At 41.7% G+C, this 14333-nt stretch overlaps 1 long non-coding RNA gene across 1 annotated transcript in view; it reads left to right on the top strand.

Annotated features, from left to right (window-relative positions):
- LOC131753359 (uncharacterized) overlaps positions 1–14333 on the top strand; it is a 36398-nt gene that overhangs the window by 18060 nt on the left and 4005 nt on the right. Inside the window, exon 5 of the long non-coding RNA XR_010840642.1 lies at positions 1068–1262. This is a non-coding gene — a long non-coding RNA (uncharacterized lncRNA). The remainder of the gene's footprint in view (positions 1–1067; positions 1263–14333) is intronic.

Genomic DNA, 14333 nt, shown 5'->3' with positions numbered 1-14333 from the left:
GTAACCACTAGTTTGTTCTCTATGTCTGTGAGTCTGCTTCTTTTATTTAATATTCACTAGTTTGTTGTATTTGTTAGATTTTACATATCGGTGATATCATAAAGTATTTGTCTTTCTCTGTTTGATGTATGTCCTATAATATTTTACTGAATGCTGGACATTGTGTGTGGAAGAAAGTTGAGACTGAGATAAATAGTGTTTATGTCCAGAAATAGGTAAACTTCTTTTTGTGACAGGCCATAGATATGGAGGGTTAAGTCAGTCCAGTCAGGAGTTGAGCTGAGTGTACCACAGGGTTTCTGTCCAATAAAGAAAATCTAGGGGCTTACCTGGTGGCGCAGTGGTTCAGAATCCGCCTGCCAATGCAGGGGACACGGGTTCGAGCCCTGGTCTGGGAAGATCCCACATGCTGCGTAGCAACTAAGCCTGAGCACCACAACTACTGAGCCTGCGCTCTAGAAGCCAATGAGCCACAACTACCGAGCATGCGTGCTGCAACTACTGAAGCCCACGTGCCTAGAGCCCCTGCTCCACAACAAAGAGGGGCCCCTGCTCGCTGCAACTAGAGAAAGCCCTTGCGCAGCAACCAAGACCCAACACAGCCAAAAATAAATAAATAGAATAAATAAATTTTTTAAAAAAGAAAATCTAAACATAGGTAATAAAAAAGTGATGACTTGAGAGAAGATATTTCCAATATCCAAAATTAGCAAGTGCTACATATCTAAAATATATAAGAAACAACTTCAAACCACCAACAACAAAAAGACAGGATGCCCAACAGAAAAACAGTCAAAATATACATATAGTTAATTCTCAGAAAAGACATAGGAACAGCTAACAAGTATATGCTCAGTCTCACTCTCCACAGAAATGAAAATTTACATACTATTTTTGCCAATCAGATTGGCAAAAATTTTAAAAGTCTGATGACACTGGGTGTTGGCAAAGGTGTGGGGAAACAGGAGCCCTCGTGTGCTGCCAGCAGACATGTAAACTTGCTCAAGACTTTTTTTGTGTGTGTGTGGTACGCGGGCCTCTCACTGTTGTGGCTTCTCCCGTTGCAGAGCACAGGTTCCGGACGCGCAGGCTCAGCGGCCATGGCTCACGGGCCCGGCGCTCCGCGGCATGTGGGATCTTCCCGGACCGGGGCACGAACCCGCGTCGCCTGCATCGGCAGGTGGACTCTCAACCACAGTGCAACCAGGGAAGCCCCAGACATGTAAACTTGTGAGCAGGTGACCAACATTCAGTGAATTTAGGTAAGTAACCCCATCGTGGTTGTATGTCTCTGGGAAACTAGCTTTTGCACAAGACTAAAGGAAAATGTTGCCCGACGTGTATTAGGCACTCAATAAATGTATATTGAGTGAAAGTCTGAAAGTGTTCATCACAACATTGTCTTTGGTAAGTGGAGTTGAGGCAACCCGATCATCCATTATTAGTACGGGAAAGTAAAATGTATACGAAAGATGCATTTGACAACACAGTAGCTAACATTGGTAAAATTATTGCAGTGTGCCAGGCAGTCTTTTAAGTGCTCCATGTGTATTAACATAGTTGCCCTCAAAACAATGCTGTCAGGTATTTATTTCACACCGAAGAGATTAAGTCAGATTAAGCAGGAGGTCATGCAGACAATAAGAGGAAGACCTGGGTTGGAACCCAGACATCTGGCCCTAGCAGCCAAGCACTGAGCCACCTGTGACTAAGGGCTGTCTGCCTTCTGTCCTGGGTGTCTCTACTGGAGACCTGCCCTCTGGTGGGACCATTCCCACCTTCCCAACCAGCCCTTTCTGTCACGGGCCTTCTGTCCCTCTTTAAGGGGAGACTGTTTCCTGTCCAGTATATAACTAAGCTCCGAATGCTTCTTCCCCTATACGGTTAGTGAAAATGTATCCTCCCAGGCCTTTCGAATCTTTTAAGCCCTGTCATGAGGAGCTGGGACTTCAGGCAGCCTCTTTCCTAGTCTTGAGGTTCATTTTCAAATAACCTGAGACAATATGGTGATTCCCTCCTCCAAGTCCCTTTCCCCTGGGGTGCAGGCACATGCAGTCCTAACAGGGTCTTTCAGAGATACTCTTTGTGTATCTTTGTGTATTGCCAAGAGGCTTTAGACATGTCAGTGTTAATCATCACACTGGGCTGTGAGGTAGGGAATCCCTCAGAGGCAACTTAGGTCCGAGGACTGTTTTTATCTACACAAAAGGACCCTAGGCTACCAAACTTTGGAATTTTGTCTTATTTTTATTAAATGTTCTATTTTTCTTTATGTATTTAGCATCTCTTTTAGCCCTGTCTCTTTTATCCCTTGTCAATGAGTTTCCCCCTTTGTAGGTGATCAGGTGACCCGGCTTGAGTTTTGCCTAAAGAAGAGGTCATTAGGTCCTGAGCCAAACACTGAAGGGCTGTGTGTCTGAGCTCTGCAGAAATTATTTTCAGGTTCAAGTTCAAACATTTGTTGAGTCATTAAGTGCCACACACTATATCCTGTATTGTGCTGTGTTTCTTACTGCATCCTCATGACCACCCTGTGAGCTGGGGAAAAAACGTCCCCATTATGCAGACACTGAAATTCAGGGAGAGGAGAGGCCCTGCCAAGGGTCAAACAATTAAAAGCTTGCAGAGCTGGGATTCAGCCCAGGTCTTTTGGCACGACTACCTCTATTTTTTGTTGTTGTTGCTGATTTCCATGCTCTAAATTGCCAGTTAATTAACCTCTATATAAATGGTACATTTCTGTATTCAATTTCCTTTTTTTTTTTTCCTAAAAATAAGTTGCCTGTAATTTGAAACACTCCCTTACTTTAAAATATTCAGTGGTCTAGTAGAGCTGAATTAGCAAATGGAAATTTCCTGCAAGGAAAAATATCACTTTATAACCTGAAATGCGATTCAGTTCTTTGCAAGCAAAGCTCTGTTTCCACCAGCCTGGCTGTTCTGTCAGGAGGAGAAGTCCCCTTTGCTTGGAGCACGTTTGTTTGTTGATTTAGCAAACACATGGTGCGTTATGTACTGGGCTATCCTGGACCTTTCGTAGATATTAACTCAATCAGTCCTACAGTTGAAACTAATAATACCATCCACATCTCACAGATGAGGAGACTGAGGTTCAGAGAGTTCTATTTGTAAGTGGCACAGGCAAGACTTGAACCATAAAAGTTTGTGTCTAGAGTCCAGGGGCGTAAGCACTGCACCACTGTCCTTCTTTGCTAACTCATGTTCCGTGCTTTGCCAAGCAAAGTAGAACAATAGCGTGTAGAAGGCAAGAGAACTCAGGGAGGAGCCCTGGGGACCCTTCTCTGTTGAAGGGTCTCTGGTTGAAGGAGCTTTGAAAGCCAAACAGCCTATGGTGAAACTATCCTCAGTGCCTCCATCAGCTGTGCTGTCCCAGGGGATCATTACCGTGGGCTCAGAAAGGGAGAAGGGCCCCCAGTCTTTGTCAACTGACCCTGCTTTGGCCTGAAGCAAATTAGTGGGAAGGAGAAACATGGTAGCCTTTTAGGTAACCTGTAGCAAAATGACTGCCCACTCTGGCTTTTCTCACTCAAACCACCTGCCTGGCATTTTACAGGAAGGATCCAGGTGTTTAGAACACCTTGGACTTAAGTAGAGCAGGTTGTTGAATCAGAAAAAAATATATCTTTTGTAAGGAAGTGGATTGATGTGTTTGGTTCATAGTCATGAAATGGAAGGAGGAAAGAAAGAATTTCATTTTGCTTCTGGTTTTACAGTTTATAGGATGAAAAATACTCTCAATTCTGCCTTTATCCACAGAGGGGAGCAGAGAGGTGATAAAAGCCCAGCTCTCAGCACAATGTAGTCAAGTTCTACCATTCAGAGTCTGGTTCTTATGTTTGTGGAATATCCTGACTTCTTGCTTCCCATTTCACTTTTCTGTTGGTTCCAGCATTTGGATTAGTTAGATCACAAGAGGAAGAATGGGGTAAAACTAAAAAGATGAAGGACCAATTGGTTCACAAGTTTCCTTTTTAAAGGTGGATGAGAAAGAGAGTTTCAAACAGGATCAGGTAGCTATAAGGAACAGAGATCCACCAAAGTTTCCTGGGAAATTCAGAAAACCCTGGAAGGCGTGGAGCTCTCCCCTCAGCCCCTCCCCTTTATTTTCCTCTCTCTCTCAATACCTCTGTGTCTCTCCGTCCATATACTCTGTCCACTTCTCCCCACCAACCAACTTCCTTGTCCTCTGTTTTACAGAGGATAGGCTTTACCTCCTCATAACATTACCTTTAGTGTGATTTTTAAAATCAGTTTGACATCAAAGCATTCCTCTCCCTTCAGTTCCATTGCTAACTTGCTCAGTCCCTCAGTTTCCCAGTTCCTGGTTCCCGTGAGAGCTATCTGAATGACCCATCTTTTCAAGACCGGCTGCGGAAGCCACAGGCTAGTCTCTAAACGGTGGCCTTGGGCAAGTTGTCCATGGCTCATCAGCAGTGGCAATTAGTATAATAAGTGTCTGCTTCAGCTACAGGGACTGGATGGAGGTGGGACTTTCTCTTCGAGGGCATGTGGGTGGACAAGCTCCATAAACGAGTCCAGTGCACAGCAGGTGAAACTCAGTTAAAATGAGTACATTGCCTGGAGACATAATTTAAAGGTCATCTCAGCGTTTGTGCCACTGACCTTACTCTACATTAAAAAGTGATCAATGTCTTTATGGTCCTTTGGAACAAAATCCTTGGGATGGACTCCAGGATAGATGTTTCTGATATTAACTTCAACAATGGCTGAGTTGTACTATGGAGATTTGGTTGGGTCAAATCTGCCACTTTAATTTCTGATAGCATAAGTAAATGAAAATAATGACTCATACACTGGGAAGATCCAGTCAAGCAGACTTGGGTCATTTGTCACTTGTACCATGTGTGACCAATCTTCAAATCAGCTTCCTTATCTGCAAATCATAGACAACCCAGTAATATCTTCCTCATAGGAAGATGTGAGAATTGAATCCATACTAAAGTACTTTTGTAGCACCTGGCACCTATTAAGCTCTCGATAAATGGTATTTGTGAGCAGCTATATCCCCTTTCCTAGGACATCTTTCAGGACTTGTATGGCCTGAATTTTACTGAGGTGGGGGGAGGGGTATTAAAATAACATAGAGACTTGATAAATATGAGCTACATTCTAGTGATAGTATATTTATTCACTGGCCATCTTTTGAAACCCTCTGAGAATACCAAAAAGAACAACAACAGAAAGACAGAAAACCTCATTTTCAAAGAACCAACGAAACAGCCAAGTTATCAGCCAGGCTTCTTAGCTACAAACAACAAAAATCAATTCTTGCAGTTATAAGTGGAAAAAAGATATACTGAAGAGATGTTCTAAAGCTTAGCAGCTCACTGGGAAAGCTGGAAAATCAGGGTCAGAAAATGACCAGGAACAAATGGAGGTGAGAAAGAGAGAGCCACACCAAGATCACTCCAGTGGAACTGCCTACACCTTAGGGGTCATTCTTGTGCTGTACATTCTATGGGTTTGGACAAATGTAAAATGACCCCATTATAGTATCATGCAGAGTATTTTCACTGCCCTAAGAATCCTCTGTGCTCTGCCCACTCATCCCTGGTTCTTTGCCTCGCTCATTCCCTCACTACAGGCTCTGTGGCAGCCATCTTGGCACCATGAGGGGAGACATTACCAAGCAGCTGAGGATGGAGGGACAAGAGGCTGGAAGAGCCTGGTTCTTTGATGATGTTGTTGAGCCACTGAATCCACCCTTAGACAGCCTTCCTCCAGACTTCCCATGATTTAGGTCACTTTTAAATGTATTGCTATAGTAGATATTTAAAGGCAGTGCACCCTAACTGATATATCCCCTTAAACAGTTGGGCTCAAAGCCCTGACCTTGGGCTTCCCTGGTGGCGCAGTGGTTGCGAGTCCGCCTACCGATGCAGGGGACATGGGTTCGTGCCCCGGTCTGGGAAGATCCCACATGCCGCGGAGCGGCTGAGCCCGTGAGCCATGGCCTCTGAGCCTGCGCGCCCGGAGCCTGTGCTCCACAACGGGAGAGGCCACAACAGTGAGAGGCCCGCGTACTGCAAAAAAAAAAAAAAAAAAGCCCTGACCTACATCAGAGCCCCTCCCCACCCCCTTTTGCCTATTCCCTTGGCATTAGGAGTTTAAAATGGCCAGGTGGCAGCCTCAGCTTTTAATGCAGTAGGACTACTGCTTTTTCCCCCTGGATGGTTCCTCCTTTAGATTATAAATCCTCTATGTCAGCAGGGCCCTGAGTTATGGGGAACAAAAGCAGTTTCCCAAGTGGGAGTGAAGCATACCACCCACTTCTACCTTCTTGATTCCCAAATAGGTAGATTCTTTCTTTTTTTAATTTAAAAAAAATTAAAAATTGAAGTATAATTGATTTACAATGTTTCAGGTGTACAGCAAAGTGATTCAGTTATATATATATATATATATATATATATATATATATATATATATATATATCTTCTTTTTCAGATTCTTTTCCATTATAGGTTATCACAAGCTACTGGATATAATTCCCTGAGGTAGATTCTTGCTATGGCAGAAATGGCACCATATGTTGGCCACTGGTTCCGAAAATAAACTTCACTTCCTAGAACCATACTGCAACCTCACCTGCTTTTGTTTCTAGTGAGCCTCCATGCTGAGCCTTTGATGGACTGTTCTACTCTGTCGTAGGCAGTGCACATCGGTGGTTACAGGTATAGCCTCTGCAGCTGGACTGTCTGGATTCAAATCTCAGTTCCCCCTTCCTAACCGAGTGACCAGAGGCAGTTTATTTACCATTCTTGCTTCAGTGTCCTCTTGTTAGAAATTGGTATAATAATGATAATTATATCAGAGGGCTGTTATAAGGGTTAAATGAGCTGGCATATGTGAGGTTCTTAGAATAGTGCCTGGCGTGTAAATGTCAGTTGTCATTACTATTCTATAAAGCCAGCTGCTTCTGTGTGATAAGGAGTAAGTCCTGTGAATCCCATTGCTGTCCTTTGTCCAGAGCACAGTGAGTTCCTTGGTCAGAACCAATGCCGTGTGGGATGCCATAGCAGTGTATTGGGCACGATTGCTTCTACAGAAAACAAGGAGGGTAGAAGCATGGTGGGCAGGGATCTACTCCAGGGAGCACAAATTTCTGCCTTCCCACTTGAAGGCAAGAGACCAGTGTTACCAGGGTTTGGCTGGGTCCCTGGGGACTGTGGTACCACATTAGAATCCTGGGTTAGTTAACACTGAGAGCAAGTCAGGCACTCAGAAATGGCGAAAGCCAACAGCAGGACAGATGGGAAGTCCACAATGTTAAGCCTAGCAAAAGTTCTAACTCTACCATTACAGCCAGTGATTGCTGTTCACGAGCCTGTTGAGCAAGCCCTGGGAGGAGGGTGACAGCTCACAGAGCAGGTAATCTCCTTCGCCTGATTAAAACCTTTCTCTTTGGAGGGGACTTTTGGGTAAATATTTACCTGAGACACTGACAGTCTCACATTTCTGGACCATTCTCAGGGATCCACCACCTACTTCTCCAAACCTTGCCATCAATTCTCCAATCTTGTGCCTTCCTGGTCCCTACCCATCCAACCAAATTATTGGCTACTGCTTATGAAGCCGAATAGATTCTGACCTCAGGCCATTTCTCCTGAGAAAAGTACACTGGTGATCCTCTTAAAGTTCTGCCTTCTGGAGGCATTTTCTTTCCTGACTGTCCTTCAGGGCCACCCTGAACAGGGCTGTTATGCTGTGCCATCCACTTCCACTGGTATCACTGAATCATGCAGAGCCATCTCTGTATCCAAGATCATAGGAATGGATTGAAGAATCAGCCATGGAGAAGGGTCTGCTCATATGACTTTCATATCTTTAGGGCCTGTTCAGCCTGCCCTATATATTACACCACTTCGCCCTGATGATACAGAGCTGCTGGGCATTCCCAGCACTATGGCTAGGGGAGGGGCAGCTCTCAGCCCACTCAACCTCAATGGCAGGCCCAGTTGTTTGCCAAAACCATGTAAATAAGGTGCATCCATTTAATAAAAAGAGAATAATCCCTTGAATCGTGTAGCGCAGGTGTTGGCAAACTTTTCCTGTAAAGGGCTAGATAGTAAATATTTTGGGCTTTGTGGGTCATACTCAAATTTGACATGGTAAGTGTTACAGTAGCCATCGATAATGCATAAACAAACGATCATTCACACTCATTCATATGGACACTGAAATGTGAATCTCATATAATTTTCATGTCATGAAACCTTCTCAACCATTTAAAAATGTTAAAACCATTCTTAGCTTGCGGGCAGTACAAAACAAGCAGAGGGGGGTAGATTTGGCCTGTGGACCAAAGTTTCCCCACCACTGGTGTATAATATTATATCTTACAAAAGTATTTTGTATGTTCAAATTTGCCTCATTTGTTTCTGAGATCAACTCACTGAAGCAGGTGGGGAAGAAGCTATTAGCCCCATTTTACACAGAAGGGGAAGGTCACAGAAGGAGTAAGCAAGGTACTAAGGATCACAGTTAATCAGAAATAGAAATTCGATCTAACCCTAGTCTCCAGAATTCAGCTACTCTTTTATTATACCTTTCTCCCAAGGAGACACTCACCTTTATGTCAAATTGTATAAAAAGCTATCAGCTCTTGGCTATGTATACTCAAGGAAGGGACTTCTCTCACAGGTGAAGCAAGAGCTCTCGTAACTGGGATTTGCTAGTACTTTCTCTATCTGATGTTCAGGAATGGTTTGTATTCACTGTGAGGAGGACTGTGAGACAGAGAAATATGTCTGCTGACTGTCCACTGCCCCAGAAACTCAACCTCAGGAAGCAGGCCCTGAGGGATTTGAACCTCCTCTGAAAGCTCTTATTATGGCAGTCCCATAGTGTATCCTGCACACCCCATCTAGAGGCTACATGGCCTGTGTTTGCTTTTCTATCTATTATGTGTCCCAAAGGCCCAATACAAGGAAGAAAGAAAGAGGGAAAAGAAGAGAAAGTGACTGAAAATTGTGAGTTTATGCCTTACCCATAGTGTAGAAACCAGAATTTCTTCTTTGGTATCTGCCTATGTGTGGTGTCGTGCCACTGCATTGACTGTAGGGCCCTGGTCATAGCCCTAAGATTTGAATACCAATTTCTCCTTGGACATGGACCTCTGAGTCATAGAAAATAGTCTGATTTTCATTCAATTGGGAAGTTATTTCACATTCAAAGTTAACTACTTATTAAAAAACAAAACATTAAAATGACCAAGGTATACACATAAATGTATATATAATGTATAACGTATATACTACTGTATAATTATACATGTTCCCAAGTGGGACAAGACTTAAAGATATATAAGGGCTTGGGTATAGGTATTGTCTTAGCCTGTTCAGGTTGCCATAACAAAATACCACAGACATTTATTTCTAACAGATCTGGAGGCTGAGAAGTCCCAAATCAAGGTGCCAGCCTTTTTGGTTCCTGGGAAGGACTCTTTTCCTGGCTTGCAGATGGCCCCCTTCTATCTGTGTCCTCACATGACCTCTTCTTTGTGCTGCTGGGGAGAGAGAGAGACAGCCCAGCTCTCCAGTGTCTCTTCTTATAAGGGCACTAATCCCATCGGACCAGGGCTCCACCCCTATGATGTCACCTAACACTAATTACCTCCCAAAGGCCACATCTCTCAATACCAACACGTTGAGGGGTAGGACTTCAACATATGAATGGTGGGGGGGCATAAACATTCAATCCATCACAGGTACTCTTTTCAATAATATTTATAAAGTTTCCTCTAGTTATTTTAATAATTTTTGAGCACCTATGATGTGCCAGATCTGTGCTCTTTCAGGGATCAGAAGCCTCGGGACTCACAGAGCTCCCTGCAACCCAGAGTAAACATCCCCTGACTACCTTTCTCCCTGGCTCTCATTATAACCTATTCTTTTTCATGCGTAGTTATTGAATAAATTTCCCAAGGAGTTTTAAATACTTTTTTTCTTAGATCTCCACCTTTCTTTTAATGTGGCTCAGCCAACAGAAAATGACAACTGCTATGTGCACCCCATGCTTCCCAGCATGACTTCTCAGCAGCTCTGTGTTTGCAATTAGTTTTTGCCTCCTCAAAGGAAAGGGCCTTCTGCCCACAGGTATTATACTTGGCTGTTAGGTGTTTAATAATTAATTGCTTGGATTTACAATTTTTCTCTTTATTAATCCTAGCCAGCATCTAGGTCACTTGTAAGATTGATTCAGATTTTTAAATGGCCATACTTTCTCCCCCAAAAAACATACATTTTAAACACATACCTACATAACATTAAAAATGATGTTTAAAACAGAAATATAAAGTGGTTTCCCATAATCACCATCACCTGGATAGAAACAGGGTGAGAAACTCTGTAGCTCTGGGAGGATAATAAAAAGGGTTGTTAAGGTCCTCACACACCCATTTGAGAAGAAGGAACATGTGTTCACAGCACAGCTCTTCTTGCACACACAGACCACTCGATCCATTCCCTCTGTGCTCACAAGTCTCTGTTAGTTGTTCCCAGTCCTGGTCAGGGCACACTGATGGGCAGAATCAGTTGTGGGAAGCGCCATGTGTACTTGTTACTTACGTGACTTTTAATTATGCAAACAATTTACTTCTTCCATAAATTAAGGCAGAGTCAACCCCATCGCTACAGGAAACAGGAGACCGTAACGCATGACATGTAGGACCACTCTGGTTCCATAGTGCCTAAGCTCACAGCCCAGCTCCACCAGTGATTAACTGAACAACTTTGGTCAAGATGCTTTAAAACCAATAAGCTTCCATTTCTTCATCTATAAAATGGAGGTTATAATAGGATTTAGGTTGTAAATTATAAGAATGAATTCAGAATATGAATAAAAGAACAGAGTATTTGGCATTTAGAGTAAGTACTCAATAATGGTTAGCTAAAATAACAGTATTTTCAAAACTACTACTACTAATTATTATTATTTTCATCATCATCATCACTGTTATTATTGGGAGGCCGTCTACTTGTAGTGGTTAAGAAAGAGGATTTCGGTTCAAATAAATCTAGTCAAGATCTAGCTCTGCCCCTTACTAGTTCTGTGATCTTAGGCAACTTGCTGTACTTCTCTCAGCCTCGGTTTCATCATATCCAAAAAGTACATAGAGCATTGTAGATGTTAAATGGGCACTAAGTCATGTGCATAAGAAAATACAAAGTACACAATAAATAGTAATTGTTCAATAAATGTTAGCAATGGTGGTGATAGTGCTTTCTTAAATGTGAAAGGGAAGGAAGAATTATGTTTAGGAGTGTTAGATCTATGATTCATTGGGTCAAGAAAATATATTATTATTGATAAAAGGGTGGTTCTCCTAGCTCATTTGAGTAATAACAAGTACATGAAAACACATGATCAACTCTTCTCACACAATTCCAAACCACTTGAGAAGCCTGGAACCCTGAGGCAAACTGAGACTGCATATGCATAGATCAAAATTGGGAGTTAATTGTTTAGTGATATAAAGAACACACAATTTTGAAGCAAGGAAGAAAGAAAACTTAGAAATGATGTAGCCCAACTCTTTCATTTTTTAAATGAGAAAACTGAGGCTCAGGGAGATTAAATGATTTGGCCAAGGTCAGGATCAGGCGCTGAATCTTAACGTGTAGTCAATAAGACTTTGTTAAAAGAATGAATAAGAGAAGGATGTATTTTGCATCTCTGTATTTCTATGTTTGTGTATTGGTGTAACTCTAAGTTTTTGATTCAAGATTGTATTTACAGGTCAACTGAAAACTAAGGGAAAGAGAAGAGGCAGAGACAGTCAGTTATCAGAACCTTTCAGAACACCTGGATGTTTCACCTGTGACTTTGTATATACAAATTATAAGAGAAGGAAAATTAATTCTTTCTAAGTACTCATTAAGTGCCAGTCACTTTTACATAAAATGTCTCACAGAAACTCCATAATAATCCAGGAAGGAAATCTACCCATCAGGGTTCAGTGCAAAACACAGAAACTATGCTGGCTATTTTTAAAAGGAAAGGAATTTGGTGCCTACAAAAGTACTGAAAGGGCTAGATAGGCAAGTATTAGATAAGATCTTCAGGAAAAATGGCTCCCAAACATCACCTTCAAAGGACCCTGCCAAGGGAACTGCTCCCTCTGCTACAGATTACATGCTAAGAGTCCAGAAGATTCCACACCTACTGCAGACTCTGAGATCATACCATCAAAGCCATGCATCCAGGACATGACTCCAACCAGGACTACTGTCCCTGGAGCTATGCTATAGCTGCTATTATCCACACCAGCAAAAGTTGATATCCTTTGATGCCCTTCCAGCTACTGCCTATTTTCCCATTTGATTTAGTTTCAAAGTCAGTTCTCACAGTGTTCATCTGATTGGTTGAAGGTAAGTCATCATGAACCTTAGCCGCAAGGGAGTCTAATAAATAGTTTTTATCTTTTTAAGCTACTGCAGAATAGGAAGTCAGATAAGAAGGAGGTTGCAACAAATATAATACAAATTCATATGATACCTTTAGGTTTCCTACTTCCAGGAAGAATGTCGGAAAGGAAATTCTGTAAAGGAGGCATAATACACTGGATGCATTAAAACACTACTACTACCATAATAGGAGGTCCAAGTAGCCAACTTGAGGGTGAAAGACATATAGAGAGAGAAGAATTCCAGATCCTCAGCTGTCCCAGCTGAGTCCAACTCCTGAAGACCCTCAACTTAATGCAGGACCATGAGCAAGCCCAGGTGAAAGAGCAGAAGAATTGTCCAGCCAACTCACAGAATCATGAGAAATGATTATTGTTTTTGTTTCTAAGTTTGGGGGCTATTTGTTATGCAGTAATAGATAATTGAAACACACAATGTATTTATTGTTGTATCCATCTATTATTGGTTTATCCATTTCTATGGCAGTTATTTAATCAGCATGTGCTATTATCACAGGCACTGTGATATGTAGGGGGGAATATAATAATGAAAAAGACAGAGGCCTTGCTTTGGAGAATCATCCAGTAAAGAGTATAAATAAATAAAGATATGATTACCGTACTAAAAGATGTGGTCTTTTAGAAGGGTAAACACTGAGTGCTACGGAAGCACCTAGCAGTGGCACCTAACTCAATTTGGGGACTGGGTGTCATAAGAAAATGCCTGAAGCAAACACTCATTGCATATTTATTTTTAGTTCTTGCAGATGAGAGAAAAGTTCAGCAATTTGGCCAATGTCACTTGATTATTGGGACTAATATAACTTCTCATGAATCTCATTTGAGGGCACTGTACTCAAAGGTTGTTTATTTTCATAGGTATTTTTGTTTGTCTAGTTGGTTTTGTTTTGCCTACAGTGGAAATACATTTTCACCAATGAGAGCAAGGGTCCTGTGTCCAAATAACTAGGCTTTCTGAAAGCATAATTTTCTAAAACAGATTAGCCTACTTTCACACCCAATCATTCTTTATTAAAAGGTAAAAAGTAGAATAAATTATTAGAGTAGTTAAGTAAATATCAGAAAACACTGTACTGGAGAGATACATTTACAGAGCAAGACTTCAGGAAAACAAATACTGAGATACGGTTTGATGCCTTTCTTACTTATTTTCAACTATTACCAGTCATGAATAATCCAACCATTTTCTTCCCATCAAAACCTGAAGGAGCACACAAATCCTAGGACAAAAGTGATCTTTGGCCCAATGAAATGGCTTCTTAGCGATGGTTCTATGACCTCTCAAGGAGTCCTAAGTGTCACAGATGGAAAAACTAGTACATTAGGAAAATACAGACATAATCACTAACCCTTATTTTCATTAAAATACATGCTTGTACATAGAAACAAGACTAGCAGTCTAGGTCCTCAAACAGGCAGTGCAGTTTTAATTAGTTGAGAATGGAGACTAATTAATATGCAAATGAGGAGCTTACCAATATTAATCATTTGTTTTACTAGGCAGCTTTTACTAAAGAGTTTCTAACGAGTTTGCAAATTAAGTTTCTTTGACATTAAAAATCAGCTAAATGCCTGTCTGAGAATAATCTCTTCTAACTCCAGGGCAGGAAGGGGGGATTTTTTTTTTTTTTTTTGGATGAAAAACAGCCATGTTTAAAACCAAATCCCATGTTGGCAAGCACCGAGAAAGAGTTCTGTATCAACCCTTTCCAGGCTCTAATTGAAACCATTTCAGCAAGAGAGATACTAGAAAAGCAGTTGGAACAAGAGACTAATATAAGTCATGGTTATTTAAAGATACATGACCTAGAAAGCTACATCACAGAACGTGTTTAGTACGTGACCGGCATTGTTAAAACCCGAA

The sequence above is a fragment of the Kogia breviceps genome, chromosome 1 (assembly GCF_026419965.1).
Source record: "Kogia breviceps isolate mKogBre1 chromosome 1, mKogBre1 haplotype 1, whole genome shotgun sequence".
Taxonomy (NCBI): domain Eukaryota; kingdom Metazoa; phylum Chordata; class Mammalia; order Artiodactyla; family Physeteridae; genus Kogia; species Kogia breviceps.
This window is presented reverse-complemented; position numbering and strand designations above follow the sequence as displayed.